Below are 19,612 nucleotides of genomic sequence, written 5' to 3' on the forward strand. Positions count from 1 at the left end.
TCATCCACAGTCCCACATTCCCTACCACAGCACTCAAACCCACCCCCACAGCCCCCATTCCCTACCATAGCACTCAAAACCATCCCCCACAGCCCCAATTCCCTGCCACAGAGCTCAAAGCCATCCACCACAGCCCCTTCACAGCCGCCTCGTTCCCTACCACAACGCTTAAGCCAATCCCCCACAGCCCCCATTCCCTTTCACAGACCTCAAACCCATCCCCCACAGCCCCACATTCCCTGCCACAGCGCTCAAACCCATTTCCCACAGCCCCCGGTTCCCTGCCAGAGTGCTGAAACCCATCCCACACAGCCCCATCACAGCCGCCTCGTTCCCTGCCACATCTTTCAAACCCCATCCCCACAGCCCCATCACAGATGCCTCATTACCTCACACAGCCCTCAAAACCATCCCGCACAGCCCCCTATTCCCTGCCACTGTTCTCAAACCCATCCCCCACAGCCCCATCACAGCCACCTTGTTCCCTACCACAGCGCTCAAACCCATCCCCCACTGCCCCCATTCGCTTCCTCAGCCCTCAAACCCGAACACCACAACCCAACCATAGCCGCCTCATTCCCTGCTACAGCCCTCAGACCCATCCCCCACAGACCCCCATTCCCTGCCCCAGCACACAAAACCAACCTCACAGCCCCACCACAGACCCCCGTGCCCTATCACAGCACTCAATACCCATCCCCCTCAGCCCCACCACAGCCCCCTGTGCCCTGCCACAGAGCTCAAACCCATCCCCCACAACCTCCCATTCCCTGCCACAGCGCTCAAACCCATCCCCCATAGCCCCATCACAGCCGCCTCGTTCCCTGCCACAGCGCTCAAACCCATCCCCCACATCTCCCATTCCCTGCCGCAGCCCTCAAACCCATCCGCCACTGCCCCCATTCCCTGCCACAGCGCTGAAACCCATCCACCACAGCCCCCCATTCCCTTCAACAGGGCTCCAACCCATCCCCCACAGGCCTCCGTTCCCTGCCACAGTTCTCAAACCCGCGTACCTTGCTGGGGCCCTTGATGACCTATACAATTCTCTGCAGAGGTGTAGCAGTGCGGCTGACTGGGTTCAGTACAGCCCAAAAGACCCACAAGTGGGACGAGGTGGTGAATCCCTCCACAGGTGTAATAAGCGGTAGATTATAGAATCCTCAAACCCTCACTCCCTGGCTTGAGGACACAGTTCAGGGAGTAGAGGGTCCCCAAAACAAATTCCCTGACTAACTAACTAAAGACAAGGCACTCACGAACTCCACAAATGATCTTCAGGGTTGAGGATGACGCTGGACGATTCCAGGGGCTGCTGTCCGCTGGCAGGGATCCTCCTCAGGCAGGAATCAGCCTTGGACTAGCAGTGCTGACCATGTGGGGACTGGTCTCACTGGTCTCTAAGCAGGCAGGAGCTCTCCTGAGATACGTAGACACAAATTTTCAGGGTGAACCTTCCAGCCCCAGTGAGGATGTGAGCTGTGAGTCTGGCCAGAAATCTGGCATGTCATGAGAAGGCAGCAAATCACCAGTGAGCATCTATTTTGTCCTTTAGCTTAGGCTTAGTATCGGCGGGTAGCCATCGATTTTTCGGGGCTCAATATATCACGTCTCAACTAGACGCAATATTTCAATCCCCGAAAGCGCACTTGTCTACACTGGAAGTCCTTCGGCGCGCGCGGCGGTAACGGAATCAACATAGGGAGCTGCGGACGTCAATCCCGCGCCGTGAGGACCCGAGGTAAATCAATCTGATACTTCAACTTCAGCTACGCTGTTCACGTAGCTGTCGTTGAGTATCTTAGATCGAATACCGACCCCCACCCCCCCCGGTGCAGACCAGCCATCTGTCTCATCGCAAGTTCTTTCCAGCTATGGAATGCTCACTGGTGATTTGCTGCCTTCTCATGACATGCCAGATTTCTGGCCAGACTCACAGCCTCACTGGGGCTGGAAGGCTCACCCTGAAAATTTGTGTCTACATATCTCAGGAGAGCTCCTGCCTGCTTAGATGGAAAAATGTCCTTTGCTTTCTTTCTTTTTCTAAATGCTGCCCAAGAGGGGCGTTTTCTTCTTTCACTCATGACTGCTGTTCTGTACCAGCTCTCAACACTCAGTTGAAGGGGGCGAATAAGCAGGCTGGTGGCAAGGGGCTGAGTGAGGGAAGATAGCAGCAGCTTAAGGGCCTAACTGGCTCCTACTACTTCAGCTGACTGCCTGTTCGCCTCAAGTCGGTTCGCGGAAGCAGTAGGAAATAGAAAGCTCCCTGACAAGCTGGTGTTAATCAGTCCAGGCTTCTGGGGGTGCTCCTCTCCCTCTCTCTCCCTGCAGCTCCTGTTGCTTTTTCTTAGTACTCTCACCTTTTCTCCTTCCTGCCTATTAGTTCTTATGTGCTCTCCTTCCTCCAGCACAGCACTCCATCAGCTCTGTTCATCTTGAGCAGAGAGAATACATATCCAGCAGCAAAAAATTTTCTACACTATGAGGCCTGGTCTACACTGGGGGGGGGGGGGGTCAAACTCAGGTACGCGACTTCAGCTACGTGAATAGCGTAGCTGAAATCGAACTACCTTAGTTCGACTGACTTACCCGTCCTGACGCCGCGGGATCGAAGTCCCCGGCTCCACCGTCGACTCTGCCACCGCCGTTCGCTTTGTCGAATTCTCTGCGTTGACCCGGCGGGTAAGTATGGACCTACCCTGAGTCCTAGTGGCGCCCCCCCCCCCGCGTGCGCGTGTATACACACACACACACACACAGAATCTATCACCTGAGCCAGGTGCCTCAGTTTGCCTCATGCTAAGGCCAGCCCTGTCCTGTGGGCACGGAGAACCTAACTTCCATTTATGTCAGCCAGGGAGGCTGGATGTGCACATTACAGGAAATAAACTGTTCGGCCAGCATAATCCACTGAAAAAAATTCGTATTGCTAATTGCAACCAAGGCTCTCACTGTGTGGCTCTTTGTCCTGTCTCTGTTGTCTAGAGAATGAGCAGAGCTTTATGAGACAGCTGCTGCTGTCGCCAGCCACCTAAGCAAGTTTCCCATCGTCTCTCTTCTGGCTGTGGATGCTTGACTGCAGCAGCTTGGCAAAGGGCCCAGCCTTGCTCTCTAATGGTCATTCTCCCTTGCTTGAATCGCTCTTCTTGTACCATCATGTAGCCTCATTAAAACAGCCCAGATGTGGACACAGGCATCAGCAACCGATTCCCCAAGCTAAAGTCCCCTTTGCAATCCAGGGAAACAGCCTGGGTTGTCTGGAGCGCAGGGTTTGGTCCATGGTGACTGCCGACACTGCACCTGCTGTACAGCGACTCATGGGACACCTCTAGCCCATCAGCACTCGGCTCTCCCACATTCTGCTGAGCGGCTGAGATCTGGGGGAACAGAAACCCTTTGTTAGAAACAGAAAAGCTCCTCACAGGAACACTCTGTCTCGGATTCCCACAGGGGCGCTCTCTGGTCATTCACTTATCAGCCAAGACCTAAAACCTACAGCACCAGAGCCCTTGCAATTGTCCAGAACCAGACTCCAAATCCCTCGAGTGGCTCACAAGGTGGATAAGAGTCCTGGTGCAGCCAACCCATTGACCAAGTAGCCCCCCCACTTGGTAAGTAAGAGGTTGCAGGCACTGAGGCCTCGAATAGCTCTTTCTTGGGCAGGATTCACCGCAGGTATCATGAGATGCTGGAAATGTGTCTGCGCACTCTGGAACCCAACTCATACAGACAAGAAAGGACACTACTGCTCCCAGCAGCAATCTCTCCTGCAGCTCACCTGCTAGAGATTAGGGGTCTTTCAGATCTGGATCATTCCCATGCCTCACCTCACTGACATTCCCATGAGCCTCACATACTCTGCTGGAAACAAGTAGCAGGCTCTTGCTCTGTATCCATGACACGCTCACTGCAGGGGTGGGGGGGAGACAGCGCCACACCTGAGCACCGGTGGAGAGTCCTTACCTCCCCACATCCTGGCCATGTTCCTATAGCCCAGGCGCTCGGTGTCCTGGAGCCCGTCCCGACACCACAGCTCTCTTGCCTCTCTGATGTTCAGCCCTGGGGGAGAAGGACACACCCATTTGGGCCATTTGGCATTCCGGTTTCAGTGCCTGTTTCCTTCTGTTCCCATTGCTGGGTACACACTGGCCGGGGTCCTCGTGGCATCCATGGACCAATGGACTCGCAGGGTCCCCACCAGGTGGTTTAGTACCGGAAGGGGGATTTGTTTCAGTCATCGCAGTAATCATGGGACCCTTGGGGCCACTGTGCTCTGGGAGTGGGTGCCTGTTAATGGTGGCGTCTAATACCGAGAACCCCCCACCCCCACCCACTGAAGTCAGGTCCAGCTGCTGACATCCTACAAGCTTTGTGTCCTTTCCCTGTGGTTCCTGCTTCAGCTCCTACCCTCATGATGGGCTCTGTCCCTCCACATGCCTCAATAGCTCCATTCCTGTCCCCTCACTAGCTAGCTGCCCCGTCAGGGCTGATTTCCCTGGACTGGGGGACAGAGCTGAGCTCTGAGATAAAGCAGCCAATTTCCCTGGCACTTTCACATTCACCTCCCTAATTCAGAGAGAGGGGCAGAGAAAGAGTCATCATCTAAGGTGGGGTGGGTCTCAGAGGAGGGGGCTTCTTTCTGTAGGGTCCCATTGCCCAGCTGAGGGAGTCTCAAAGGAGGGGGGGCCTTGTTTCTATTGGGGTTCCTCTGCCCCACTACAGTGGGTCTAAATAGAGAGGCCTTAGTTCTAGAGGCGTCCCAATGGCCAGCGGGAGCTAATCTCCGAGAGGCTCGTTTCCATGGGGTCCCATTGCCCAGCTGGGTTTCTTACCGTTCTTCTGCAGGAAGAGCCTGTGCAGCCCATAGATCTCGCCCCTGGCTGAGCACTCGCTGCCTAGCTACTCCAGAATAACAAGGGCCCTGAGGCCAGGCACAAATCTGCCAGCCACTGCCCTATGGAATGCAGTCCCTTACGGACCCAGGGGGGACCAATTAGCCAAGGGATGAGGAACTTGACTCAAGCACTGACACTGCAGGATGCTGGGGTCAAAGGTCACTTACCTCAAATCCAGGCAGGCATGTGGCAAATTCGAGCAGGGCAGCACTGCTCTGTATGGCCCTGGCTCTCTCCTGGGTTTTTTTGGAGAGGAACCTGAAATGGATGTGCTGTGGGAAAAGGAGGCAGGGGAGGGTCAGCGGGCAGGCGTACGTGCTCTACAAACGAGCCTCTTCCCCTCTCCATGGGGCTGAGACTTTGTGCTCAGGGTGGAAGAATAGCTGATTGGAAAAGGGGACTCATGACACTGCCCACGTCTTGCTGGGCACAAGCTCATTGTCTCTCCAGGCTGGGACAATGGTCAGTCTTGGGGCTGGTCTATTTACTCTGAAACGCCTGATCAATGAACAGCATGTCAGGATCAAGGCACACGCCCTTGACACACACACCCCAGACCCCAGGTGTAAAGGACTTGGTAGCATGGATGGAACAGCCGTGAGGACAAAAGCTCTGGCCCAGGGGAGCTGGAGAGCTGAAGGGAGAATGTTGATGGATTCCCCTCTCCGCTTCCTGCCACCAGCGCTCCTCCGACTTCCCCAAGGCAGGTGACTTTGTGCTGCAGCTGGGTCTCTATGTATCTCACCCAGCCAATAACATCAGCCGGCAAGCCAGGGGCGAGATCTATGGGATGCACAGGCTCTTCATGCAGAAGAGGGGTGTAACCCCCAAGCAGATTACCTAGAGTCCTGGAGCTCTGTCTGCTGGCAGCTCAGGGAGTAGGAGCCAAGGCAAACTCAGAGTCTGCCCAGCAACCAATAGGGAGTGGAGATGCCCCTCCCAGGGAGTGGAAGAGAGGGGAGAAGCCATTTTTGAGGAGAGGCTGGAGCCAGCCAGGGCAAGGGCCGAACTGGCTGTGAGGGGGGCTGGTGAGTCCCAGGCCTGCAAGCAGGGTTCCCCCTGAGAACTGGCCTCTAGGGACCTGACCGCAGATCCCTCAGCTGGGTTTTCCTTCCCCACGGATGATTCCCAATTGTTACATTTGCTGAGAAATTTCCCCAGCCAGGCTGGGTTCACCTCCAGCTCCCCTGGTGAGACCAGTCGCCACATGGTCAGCACTGCTAGTCCAAGGCTGATTCCTGCCTGAGGAGGATCCCTGCCAGCGGACAGCAGCCCCTGGAATCGTCCAGCGTCATCCTCAACCCTGAAGATCATTTGTGGAGTTCGTGAGTGCCTTGTCTTTAGTTAGTTAGTCAGGGAATTTGTTTTGGGGACCCTCTACTCCCTGAACTGTGTCCTCAAGCCAGGGAGTGAGGGTTTGAGGATTCTATAATCTACCGCTTATTACACCTGTGGAGGATTCACCACCTCCTCCCACTTGTGGGTCTTTTGGGCTGTACTGAACCCAGTCAGCCGCACTGCTACACCTCTGCAGAGAATTGTATAGGTCATCAAGGGCCCCAGCAATGTACGCGTACCAACAGGACACTAGTTTTACATTTGTTACATCCAGACACGGGTATTTTAAGTGTGGGCACCGGTGACCCTAAACATAGTGTTTCCCCTGTTATGTAGTATTTGTTGCCTGTTTAATATAATTGTTGTGTTGAATATATTTTTATGTGTTGTGCTATTTCTTGGAAGTCTCCAACTATCTGTCAAATAAGTGGGGATTCCTCTGTAGTTAGAATTTTCCGCCCAAGCTGCCCTGGTGACCCTGCCAGGAAGGAGCGAGGGGGGTGGAGGCACCGCCAAGTAATTTTATAACCAAAAAAGGAAAAAGATTCACCCTACTGAGTGGGTGGCGGGATCCAAAAGAACCCAGACCTGTCCATCAGAACATGTAAGCGGATTGCCATTAAAGGAGGTAATCAGGTGGAGAGGGCGCTCCAGGGGTAAGAAACCCAGCTGGGAACGGGGGCTGTGGGGCTCGGGTTTGAGAACTGTGGCAGGGAACGGGGGCCTGTGGGGGATGGGTTAGAGCCCTGTGGAAGGGAATGGGGGGCTGTGGTGGATGGGTTTCAGCGCTGTGGCAGGGAATGGGAGGTTGTGCAGGATGGGTTTCAGCGCTGTGGCAGGGAATGGGGGCAGTGGGGTTCGGGTTTGAGGGCTGAGGAAGGGAATGGGGGGCAGTGGGGGTGGGTTTGAGCGCTGTGGTAGGGAATGGGGGCTGTGGGGGATGGGTTTGAGCGCTGTGGTAGGGAATGGGGGCTGTGGGGGATGGGTTTGAGCACTGTGGTAGGGAATGTGGGGCTGTGGAGGATGGGTTTCAGCCCTGTGGTAGGGCACGGGGGTCTGTGGTGGGGATGTGGGGTTGGGTTTGAGAGCTGTGCAGGGAAAGGGGGGGCCTGTAGGGGATGGGTTTGAGTGCTGGGGCAGGGAGTGGGGGGCTGTGGGTGTTGGGTTTGAGCGCTGTGGCAGGGAACGAGGCGGCTGTGATGGGGCTGTGTGGGATGCGTTTCAGCACTCTTGCAGGGAACGGTGGGCTGTGGGGTGGGTTTAAGCGCTGACGCAGGGAATGGGGGCTGTTGAGATGGGTTTTAGCGCTATGGCAGAGAATGAGGCAGCTGTTATGTGGCTGTGGGGATGGGTTTATGGACTGTCGTAGAGAATGGGGGGCTGTGGGGGTTGGGTTTGAGAGCTCTGGCAGGAAATGGGGGGCTGTGGTGGATGGGTTTGAGAGCTCTGGCAGGGAATGGGGGGCTGTGGGGGATGGGTTTGAGGGCTGTAGCAGGGAACGAGGCGGCTATGATGGGGTTGTGGGGTTCGGGTTTGAGGGCTGAGGAAGGGAATGGGGGGCAGTGGGGGATGGGTTTGAGCGCTGTGGTAGGGAATGGGGGCTGTGGGGGATGGGTTTGAGCGCTGTGGTAGGGAACGAGGTGGCTGTGATTGGGCTGTGGGGGATGGGTTTAAGAACAGTGGCAGGGAATGGGAGCCTGTGGGGGGTCGATTTGAGGGCTCTGGCAGGGAATGTGGGGCTGTGCGGTATGGGTTTGAGGGCTGTGTGAGGTAATGAGGCAGCTGTGATGGGGCTGTGGGGATCGGGTTTGAGAGATGTGGCAGGGAAGGAGGTGGCTGTGATGGGGGATGTGGGATGAGTTTCAGCAGTGTGGCAGGGATTGGGGGCTGTGGGGGATGGGTTTGAGGGATGTGGAAGGGAATGGGGGGCGATGGCGGATGGGTTTGAGCGCTGTGAGAAGGAAAGAGGCGGCTGTGATGAGGCAATAGGGGACGGGTTTGAGGGCTGTGGCAGGGAATGGGAGGCTGTGGGGTGGGTTTCAGCGCTGTGGCAAGGAGTGGGCGGAGGTGGGGGAGGGGTTCGAGTGCTGCGGCAGGGAATGGGAGGCTGTGGGGGATGGGTTTGAATGCTGTGGCAGGGAATGGGAGGCTGTGGGGGATGGGTTTGAACGCTGTGGCAGGGAATGGGAGGCTGTGGAGGATGGGTTTGAGCGCTGTGGCAGGGAATGGGGGGCTGTGGGGGATGGGTGTGAGTGGTGCAGCACGGAACGAGGTTGTTGTGATGGTTCTGTGGGGGATGGGTTTGAACGCTGGGATTGAGGACTGTGGGGGATGGGTTTGTGGGCTGTGGCAGGGAATTGGGGGCTGTGTGGAATGGGTTTGAGCGTCGTGGCAGGGAATGGGGGTCTGTGATGGGGATGTGTGGGATGGGTTTGAGCGGTCCGGAATGGAATGGGATGCTGTTGGGGACGGTTTTGAGCACTGTGGATTGGAATGGGGGGCTGTGGGGGATAGGTTTGAGGGCTGTGGCAGGATATGTTGTGCTGTGGGGCATGGATTTGAGCGCTGTTGAAGGGAGAAGGCGGCTGTGATTGAGCTGTGGGGGATGGGTTTGAGCGGTGTGGTAGGGAATGGGGGCTGTGGGGGATGGGTTTGAGTGCTGTGGCAGGGAATGGGGGCTGTGGGGGATGGGTGTGAGTGGTGCGGCACGGAACGAGGTGGTTGTGATGGTTCTGTGGGGGATGGGTTTGAGCACGGTGGCACGGAACGAGGCGGCTGTGATAGGGCTGTGTGTGATGGTTTTGAGCGCTGAGGCAGGGTATGGGGGGCTGTGGGTGATGGGTTTGACCGGTGTGGCAGCGAATCGGGGGCTGTGGGGGATGGGTTTGAGGGCTGTGGCAGGGAATGATGCGCTTGTTATGGGTCTGTGGGTAATAGGTTTGAGCATTGTGGAAGGGAATGGCGGGATGTGCGGGATCGGTTTGAGCGCTGTCACAGGGAATGGGGGTTGTGGGGGATGGGTTTGAGGGTTGTGGCAGGGAATGGGGTCCTGTGGGGGATAGGTTTGAGGTCTGTGGCAGGGAATGGGGGGCTGTGGAGTCGGGTTTGAGAGCTGTGGCAGGGAATGGGGGGCTGTGGTGGATGGGTTTGAGCGCTGTGGTAGAGAATGGGGGGTTGTGATTGGGCTGTGGGGGTCGGGTTTGAGTGCTGTGGCAGGGAATGGGGGGATGTGGGGGATGGGTTTGAGGGTTGTGGTATGGAACGAGGCGGCTAAGATGGGGCTGTTGGGGATGAGTTTGAGGTCTGTGGCAGGGAATGGTGTGCTGTGGGGGATGTGTTTGAGCGCTGCTGAAGGGAGAAGGCGGCTGTGATTGAGCTATGGAGGATGGGTTTGAGCGGTGTGGTAGGGAATGGGGGCTGTGGGGGATGGGTGTGAGTGCTGTGGTAGGGAATGGGGGCTGTGGGGGATGGGTGTGAGTGTTGCGGCACGGAACGAGGTGATTGTGATGGTTCTGTGGGGGATGGGTTTGAGCACGGTGGCACGGAATGAGTTGGCCGTGATGGGGCTGTGCTGGATGTGTTTTAGCAGTGTGGCAGGGTATGGGGGGCTGTGGGTGATGGGTTTGACCGGTGTGGAAGGGAATCGGGGGCTGTGGGGGCCCGGTTTGACCTCTGTGGCAGGGAATGGGTGGCTGTGGGGGATGGGTTTGAGTGCTGTGGCAGGGAATGAGGCGGCTGTGATGTGGCTGTGGGTGATGGGTTTGAGCGCTGTGGCAGGGAATGGGGGGCTGTGGAGTCGGGTTTGAGCGCTGTGGCAGGGAATGTGGGGCTGTGGGGGATGGGTTTGAGAACTGTGGCACGGAATGTGGGGCTGTGGGGGATGGGTTTGAGCGCTGTGGCAGGGAATGTGGGGCTGTGGGGGATAGGTTTGAGCACTGTGGCACGAAATGTGGGGCTGTGGGGGATGGGTTTGAGCACTGTGGCAGGGAATCTGGGGCTATGGGGGATGGGTTTGAGCGCTCTGGCAGGGAATGGAGGGCTGTAGGGGATGGGTTTGGAGGTTATGGAGGGGTCAGTGGCTCTGGTGGAGCACACTGGGTCAGCGCATTCAGCTGTTAACCCAAAGGATGGTGATTTGAGCCCACCCAGGCATGGTACTGACCCTACTACCTCCTTGGACCCTCAAAGGAACCCTTTTGCCGCTTCAGAGCTGTCCCTGCTGGCCTCAGTGTATTCAGCTTGTGGCCCGAAGAGTGCACTGGCTGCGACTCAAAAATCCATCTCCCAGCAGCCATGCCGGGGGCTCGGGCTTAATCCTCAAGGCCGAGCGCAAAACCCTTCAGCCGGGCACCTTTTGCCCCCTTTCCGCTTCTGCCCAAGCAGCAAGGGAGAAACAGAGGGGACATGCCGGCTCTAAGGGTATGTCTACGGGTAGCGATCGGTTTATCAGGGATCGATAGATCGCTTTCCATCTAGACGCGATATATCAATCCCCGAACGCGCTCCCATCAACCCCAGAACTCCACCAGGGCGAGCGGCGGTAGCGGGGTCGACAGGGGGATCCGCGGCCGTCGATGCCACGCTGCGAGGACGGGAGGTAAGTCGAAATAAGAGACTTCAACTTCAGGCAAACTATTCCCCTAGCTGAAGTTGTGTATCTACATCGATCCCCCCCGCCAGTGTAGGCCAGGCCTAGGAGTGCCTCCCTCCCACTTCCCTGTTGGCTGCTGTGATAAATGGGGGGGCAGGCGTAGCTCCCTTTTGTGGACACCCAGCCAGCCAGTTAGCTATAAAGTCCCTCTTGGTGGCTGTACTCTGCTTGTTTTACCTGTAAAGGGTTAAAAAAGCCTCCCTGCATAGGTAAAAGAAAGGGAGTTGGGCCTCTGATCAAAAGAGCCAATGGGAGGGCTTTTTAAAAATGGGAAAAAAAACCTACCAGTCTGATTTGGGAGCAATTTCCACCCCTTTTGCGTGGGTGCAGGTGAGGTAATGAATTGGGCCCTCTGGTTTTTCTCTCGGACTGACCCACCTTGCCTCATCCCAAGATAAGGTGCAGGGCCAATCATGGAAGAACAGTGTCAGGGGAGGCAAAGGGCCTGATTCTGATCTCATGTTTGGTGTAAAACAGGAGTAACTCGATGGATGCCAATGTTGGGACATTAGTGTAAATGAGACCAGAATCTATCTCTGTGGTTGCCTGGTAAATTTCATTCCCCATTCAGGGCAATTGCTTCCTCCTCCTATTTGCGTAAGGGATTTCCTCCTTAAAATAGGACAAAAGGAAAGGGGAAAGAAATGGTGACTGACAGAATAAGAAGCAGGAAGGTCACATCAAGCCTGGGACGATAAGAGCCAAGGTCAGCGAAGAGCAGGGCGCTTGGTGCCAAGGTCACTCAGAGACAGAAAATGAGAGTGTGACACACTGGGACTGTTCTTACTGTCAGGGCCGGCTCCAGAGCCCAGTGCGCATTTTCCCGGCAGGGCGGCAGGCGGCTCCGGCGGACCTTCCGCGGTCATGCCTGCGGGAGGTCCACCGGAGGCGCGGGACCAGCGGACCTCCCGCAGGCATGACTGCGGAGGTGCGCTAGTCTCGTGGCTCCGGTGGACTTCCCGCAGGCATGACTGCGGAGGCTCCGCTGGTCCCGCGGCTCGGGTGGACCTCCCGCAGGTATGCCTGTGGAAGCTCCACCCGAGCCGTGGGACCACCGGACCCTCCGCAGGCACGTCTGCAAGAGGTCCCCCGAAGTCAGGGTACCGACGACCGGTCATGCGCCCCCTGCGGCGCACCGCCCTGCTTGGGGCGGCCGCATTCCTAGAGCCGCCCCTGCTCACTGTGGTCTGTGAATGCTGCGTGGGGGGTGTTGGCCTGGGAGAAAGGTCTGCACTGGGAGATGGGAGACTGGCCTTGAGGGAAGATGCCTGAGCATGTAATGTGAGAACCCAGGAAGGGGTTAGAGGCCAGGTGACTCCTCTGCTTGGGAAGCTGAACAAAGGCCTGGGGGAGGAGACGCTGGGGAGTGAGGGGGTTTTCAGGAGCTGGCTGGGGAATGGAGGGAAGAACAAATAGGGCTCTGACCTCCGAAGGGGGCAGTGGTGCTCCTGGGACCCCAAGATGGATCTAATTGGGGAGGATCCTGTTGTCTGTGCCTCCAAAACCTGTCTTGGACTGTGTTCCTGTCGTCTAAATAAACCTGCTTTACCGGCTGGCTGAGAGTCATGGTGGGGGTGCAGGGCCTTGACTCCCCGACACTCCGTGACAGAGATTGACACTCATCTCTTGCTGTTCTGCTTACATATTACTATCTCGCCTTTCAGTTTCCCCTTTTCTCCACCCACCCCCCACACTATCTCATTAAGAAACAGCTCATCTGCATGGGTCAACTTTCCGCTCATTCAGACTGATGCAACTCCACTGAGTTAATACTGATCTTCAACAGTGTAAGTGTGGAAAATCATGCCCCAAATCTCCTGCTAGCAAGAAGAGGCAACCCCTCAGCTGGTGCCATAGCTCCATCAGATCTGCCCCCTAATAGCTTTTCTGGAGGAACGGGAAAGGCCGTTAAATATGGAATAGCAGATCCACAGTCATTTTTGTTAAGGTTAACACTGCTGTCATGGCAGCCACCCAGGAGGGATGGAAAAGAACAGAAACTTCTGTCTCAGATGCTGCAGGCAGGACACAAGGACAGCTAGCGCTTTCGGCCCCTGGATCCTGACTCATGCAATGGACTTGGGAGACCATCTCACTGTAGCTTTCTCATTCCCAGAGAGATGCTGCTCACACTGCTTCAGCCTGTGGTGCCGAGTACAGCGTATAACAGAGCTGAGTCATTTTTAAGGCCGGCCAGACTTGGAACAGACTAGAGAGAAAGAAAAAAAGATAGGCTAGTATAGAGAAGTGGGGTGAAATGATGTACCAAGACAGAGACAGCAGGAATCTAAAGCGTCAGTGTGACAAAGTGGGGATTTTCCCTTGTTATGGTGTATGTGTGTCTTACTGTTGAGCCTATGTGAATTTTACTGTTTTGCATGAATACTGTGTGTGCCTCAGTTTCCCTGCATACTGCACTAATACCTCGGTGGTGGGAATAGGGGTGTGTGACTTTGGCTGAGACCTCTGGGGCAGGTGAGGCTGCTCCAGCTGCCTGCACATATGATATGACTGGTGCTCTTTGTAACCTGATACCCAGGAGGGGGACTACACCCAAGTGACGCCCAGGTGACTTGCCTGGCAAGCAGGACAAAGCCAAGGAGGCGGAGCAATGGGGGGTGCTGGAGGTCGGGTTGCTGGAAGCTAGGCAGTCTGCTTGGGAGGGCTGGTAGAGGGGGAGTCCAGAGCTTCTGGATGGACTTGGCTGAAAGTCACTGATTTGGAGCAAAGAATCCTGTGGCACCTTATAGACTAACAGACGTTTTGCAGCATGAGCTTTCGAATAAGTGGGTATTCACCCACGAAAGCTCATGCTGCAAAACGTCTCTTAGTCTATAAGGTGCCGCAGGATTCTTTGCTGCTTTTACAGAACCAGACTAACACGGCTACCCCTCTGATACTAGTCACTGATTTCTCTGCTAACAAGTTCAATTCTACCCGCTGCATTCTTGTCAACTAATAAACCTTCTGTTTTACTAGCTGGCTGAGAGTCACTGCTGACTGCCGAGTTGGGGTGCAGGGCCCCGTCTGGGTGGACTCGCTGCAGGAAGCGCACAGTGTGGAAGGGGATGCTCAGATCCAGGAAGATCGAAGCTGTGTAAGCATCTTGCCCTGGAGACAGTGCGCTCACAAGGCGGAGGGTCCCCCAGAGTCCTGACTGGCCTTGTATGGAGAAGTTCCAGAACATAACCTGAGGACTCCGTGATTCGGGGACTCTGTGACAGTCAGCTCCGATAATATGGTGATGCGCACCTTCTGAGAACAAAAATAAAGTATCCCAGAGGTTATTTAGGGTGCAATTATAAGTAGGTGAGGGACATTTCCCTACTTTAAGGTGTGCGTGATTGGGGGGGACCACAGGCTCCCCCCCAAATTTGAGCCTGTAAAGTGGGCAATCCCATGCCCAAAATTAGCAACTGAGCCCTACCTCATCCCCTCACTGGCTGTGGGGCTAACCCCTGATTAGCAGAGGTAAGAGCTCTGCTCCCCAGCTGACATGCCAAGGTAGTAGCACTAGGCTCTGCCCGCCAGGGGAGCCAGAGGAAGGGGGACAACATCCCCCTCTCGTCATCACAACTAGCCAGAGGCCAGGAAGGCCACATGAGAGGATGATCCTAAAATGGTCATCAAGGGGTTATCCAGAATATTATGGCCTGGTGACATGCTTCAGCCCATCCTGTTTAGTCAATGGGGATTTTATTCCTGCCCCCTCTTGTAACTTGTGATGCGGTTGAAGGAAGCAGCAAGCTCCCAGCCTGCGGGGCGGGGACTAAGCTGGTTGCTGTTGCACAGGGCAGTCCTTTTATAGAAGGGCACCAGCCAGCTCCCTGTCCTGTGTGCGTTGGGGGAGACGTTACTGGTGGGAGGATGGGGAGAGACACCCCTGTTAGGCTGGACCCAAAGGTGAGACAGAACATGCCTGGGACACACAGTGTGCTCCGGTAAGGAACACCCAGACTAAGCAGGATGGGGGGAGGGGGGGACACAAGCACTAAAGGAGACATAGTGCTGGGGAGGTACACAGACATTTATCTATCTCCCACCAGCCATGGTGGGCCCTGTGGCACCATGGGAGTGGCAGTGGCGCCTGTGTCCATTTCCTGTCAGCCACTGCCAGGCCCAGCTGGACTTCCCATTTCTGGTGCGAGTCCAGAAGCAGAAGTTGCCATGAGGTGGTGCCGTGAAGGGTGGTGCTGTTGTCAAGGCGAAAGCAGGAGGAGTAGGTGGGAATCCGTGCTACCATGGGGAGGTGACACCCTTGCTGTGAAAGGGCCCCGGCATTATGGGAGATGTCATCTCCCTGCCATGCCATGCTCTGCACCGGACCCAGCCTGTGGAGCTGAAGTAGGGAACTCCATACCCCAACACATCAGGCACCCCTCATTCTCAATTCCCCTTGTCCCTGCCGCCACCCCACCCCATCAGTTATAGAACGGGAGGAAACTTTACTTCTGGGAGGAAGATCCAGGGAACTACAGGCCAGACAGTCTCACCTCAGTCCCTGGAAAAATCATGGAACAGGTCCTCAAGGAATCAATTCTGAACCACTTAAAGGAGGGGAAAGTGATCAGGAACAGTCAGCATGGATTCACCAAGGGCAAGTCATGCCTGACTAACCTTAATTGCCTTCTATGATGAGATAACCGGTTCTGTGGATGAGGGGAAACCAGTGGATGTGCTATTTCTGGACTTTAGCAAAGCTTTTGATACAGTCTCCCACTGTATTCTTGCCAGCAAGTTAAAGAAGTATGGGCTGGATGAATGGACAGTAAGGTGGATAGAAAACTGGCTAGATGGTCGGGCTCAACGGGTAGTGATCAATGGGTCCATGTCTAGTTGGCGGCCGGTATCAAGTGGAGTGCCCCAAGGGTCGGTGCTGGGGCCGGTTTTGTTCAATTATCTTCATTAGGGATCTGGAGGATGGTGTGGACAGCACCCTTAGCAAGTTTGCAGATGACACTAAACTGGGAGGAGTGGTAGATACGCTGGAGGGTAGGGATAGGATACAGAGGGACCTAGACAAATTAGAGGATTGGGCCAAAAGAAATATGATGAGGTTCAACAAGGACAAGTGCAGAGTCCTGCACTTAGGACGGAAGAATCCCATGCACTGCCACAGACTAGGGACCGAATGGCTGGGCAGCAGTTCTGCAGAAAAGGACCTTGGGGTTACGGTGGACGAAAAGCTGAATATGAGTCAACAGTGTGCCCTCGTTGCCAAGAAGGCTAATGGCATTTTGGGTTGTATAAGTAGGGGCATTTCCAGCAGATCGAGGGATGTGATCATTCCCCTCTATTCAGCACTGGTGAGGCCTCATTTGGAGTACTGTGTCCAGTTTTGGGCCCCACACTACAAGAAGGATGTGGATAAATTGGAGAGAGTCCAGCGGAGGGCAACAAAAATGATTAGGGGGCTGGAGCACATGACTTATGAGGAGAGGCTGAGGGAACTGGGATTGTTTAGCCTGCAGAAGAGAAGAATGAGGGGGGATTTGATAGCTGCTTTCAACTACCTCAAAGGCGGTTCCAAAGAGGATGGATCTAGACTGTTCTCAGTGGTAGAAGATGACAGAAAAAGGAGTAATGGTCTCAAGTTGCAGAGGGGGAGGTTTAGGTTGGACATTAGGAAAACCTTTTTCACTAGTAGGGTGGTGAAGAACTGGAATGGGTTACCTAGGGAGGTGGAGGAATCTCCTTTCTTAGGGGTTTTTAAGGTCAGGCTTGACAAAGCCCTGGCTGGGATGATTTAGTTGGGTTTGGTCCTGCTTTGAGCAGGGGGCTGGACTAGATGACCTCCTGAGGTCCCTTCCAACCCTGAGATTCTATGATTCTGTGCTCACTGTTCCTGGTTGGACTCTAATAGAGCGAGTACCAGAGCATCTTAACTTCCATTCACTGTTCCGGTTGGACTCTAACAGAAACTTAACTTCCAAATTGGGAAAGAGAGTGTTTTTCCATTGGCGATTTACCAGCAAGTGTATGTGATGGACGCGTTATAGAGTTGGCAGTTACTTCACTGCCTCACCCTGTTTGCTTTTCTTTTTCAATAGGTTTAACCCTAAAGCAAAGCTCAAAAATGCTCCACATTGCTTGTTTCATAGAAATATGTGGCTGAAAATCCTCATTATTCAGAATAATGTGGAAACTAACACTTTAAAGTGAAGACCCTAGGTTTGATTGTTAATTAGTCGTGCCCCCAGTAATAAAACTTCCAAGGATGCTCCAAATTATTAATAAATTGTTTATAAAATTCATTTCTAGTTGAACTTGTTTTTAAGCAATAACCAAGCTCTCTAATGTTTACAATTACACAATTTTTGGACAACCTTTTTAATGCAAAGACCTGTTTTAAGCCCCGCTTGGACACCAGTTACATGTGGGATAATTACTGTTTGAAATGTATGAAGTATTTTTGGTCTTTAGACAAGGTTAACCATTTGTATGTAGGAATATGACTGAATCTGGTCACATCTGGGCAGGTGTGCATCCCAACAGGCTTGGTCTCAAAAGCCTGCAAGAGAGGAGATGTGGGAGGAGTGCAAGAGACTCCTACTGTGGTACTGGGTGCTAGAGTGATGCGGAAATGGGTGTAACCAGCCTATTGATCCATAGGTGTTGAATCCAGTTCTGTTCATTCACTGGGGGTGATGAGTACATTGGTGCAAAATTGTGTACACTATGCAAAAGCTCGTTCCCCGCACTGGCAACCAATGAGGTACCTGGGACCATGGCATAATATACAGATAGTTTTCATTGATAAGCTGCCGAAGAAACGAAGGATTCCAGTAGTTGTTGGTTAGTATAGATTCATTTTCAGGATGGGTGGACGCATTCCCCACTAGGGCTAATAGTGCAAGAACTGCAGCTAAAAGGCTTTTCGCTGAAGTGTACATCTGTGGAACCCCTGAGACTCAGATAATGAAAGTGCATTTGTGGGGCAAATTTTAACGATAATGTTACAAGCCCTAGAGATCAGCCAGAAATGCCACATTCCATACTGACCCCAGTCCTCTCTTCAGGTAAGAAGAATAAATAGCACTATTAAAGAGGTATTGTGAAAAGTAGTATACCATACTGGTATATGTATGGCCTGATATCCAACCATGCCAGATTAATTTCAGTCAATCAATTAAGTTAATGATTGAGCCTGCACTTTTTACTATACACCACTAGGACCATCCCACACAAGTCCAGAATGATTATTTCCAATGGTTTAACAATTACAGGAGGCTAAAACCTTGGGGATTCCTGGCAGAGTTATTCACTTTGGGAACATTCAATGCACATTGGGGATCCTGTGGTTTGATTTCACCACTGAAAACCAGATCAAATTATACCACTATCTATGTGTTACATGGGTCCTTTGAGTTACTTACTGGCTAAACATCACACCCTATGACCGTGACGGTATATTGGAGTTTAGCACACCTATCCAGCCTACCATAGATTACAATCGTCATTGTCAACCTGTTCTTCCTGGATACCATGGGTTTCCACCTTTTAAGCCAGGAACCCTAGCGACTCAGACAATATCAATATGGGTGAATGGAACTAAATTGGTAGGAAATACAGCAGTCTAGTTTTAATTGGTCCACAAACATAAATGTAACTCATCCTCATCAGCTGAAGATGAAGCCTCCCATAGAGATGCAAGTAAAACTACACCTTTCACTAAACTGGACCAGTAATAATTTGACTCTAACATGGGCTGAATGTGCACAATAGAGCGCCGTCATATTTGAAGCATGGTCCAAATTCTTCCAATTAACATATCCCGTCCCTCGTCAATGTCGAGCTATAGCAGATACTTTTAAAGAGTTATATGAACAGGGACAGGAATTATACATTCAGTAGACCTAGAAGGGCATTGAAAAATAAGGCAAGGATTGCATCATACTATTGTACGGGGGCAAGAGCACCAGATCACTGAATTGGTACAAATTTGGTATGATACAAAGAACGTGCAATAGCATACTTGGAAATATGTTAACCAGGCATTCTGGGCTCAAGAGCAAGCAAAATTATGTTAGCCTTCCGTTGTTCCAGCGGGGATCTGGCAGCCCTACTCCAGCAGCGGTGCAAACCTGTGCCCGAGCAAGGGGCTGGGGTGCCAAGAGAAGACCACTGGCCATGTCTCCACACATTGGGGGGTCACCACGCAGGGCAGGTAGAAGGTCCAAGTCTCCTCACAGCAATCCCGACTGACCCACCCTGGCTCCCCAACGGCTCTGCTGATCCCCGAGCCGGGCCCGCTGCAAGCAGTCCAAGGGCGGCCGCACGCTGAGGAGACCACAGCGCTGCAGCCACCCGCCCCGTGGCACCAGCTGCCGCCCACTGCCCGGCTCCGCTCGCCCATCTCTGCCGTAGTCCCCCCAATTTTCTTTCTAGCCCACCTCAGCCCCACCACCGCGCTAGTGACATACTTCTCACGGAATGTTATTCTATCTTACAAATGCTATTCCGATGCATTGCTGGCAATTTGGCAGAGATCCGTTTGGGAAAACAGCGAAACATGAGAAATTCACTTTGGATTATTGGGAAGCACGAATTCCTCCTGCTCCCATCCTAACTTTGTTATTCGGATGCACAGCTAGCAACTTGACGGAGATACGCTGTGAAAACATTGCTAAACATGATCCATTCATTACAGGTCACTGATAGGTAGGAATTTCTCTTTGAATCATCCACAAAATAGCATTCGGTTGCACTATTAAGCCATTTGTTAGAG

The 19,612-nt window shown here is 53.7% G+C and overlaps 1 long non-coding RNA gene across 1 annotated transcript; it reads right to left on the reverse strand.

Annotated features, from left to right (window-relative positions):
- Positions 1 to 3,204: 3,204 nt before the first annotated feature.
- LOC120386661 lies at positions 3,205 to 5,153 on the reverse strand. The gene is made up of 3 exons (XR_005589840.1): positions 5,063 to 5,153; positions 3,964 to 4,059; positions 3,205 to 3,377 (listed from the first exon to the last, which is right to left on the reverse strand). It is a non-coding gene; the product is annotated as an uncharacterized LOC120386661 (long non-coding RNA).
- Positions 5,154 to 19,612: the final 14,459 nt, after the last annotated feature.

This window comes from Mauremys reevesii, linkage group 19, assembly GCF_016161935.1.
Source record: "Mauremys reevesii isolate NIE-2019 linkage group 19, ASM1616193v1, whole genome shotgun sequence".
Lineage (NCBI taxonomy): Eukaryota > Metazoa > Chordata > Testudines > Geoemydidae > Mauremys > Mauremys reevesii.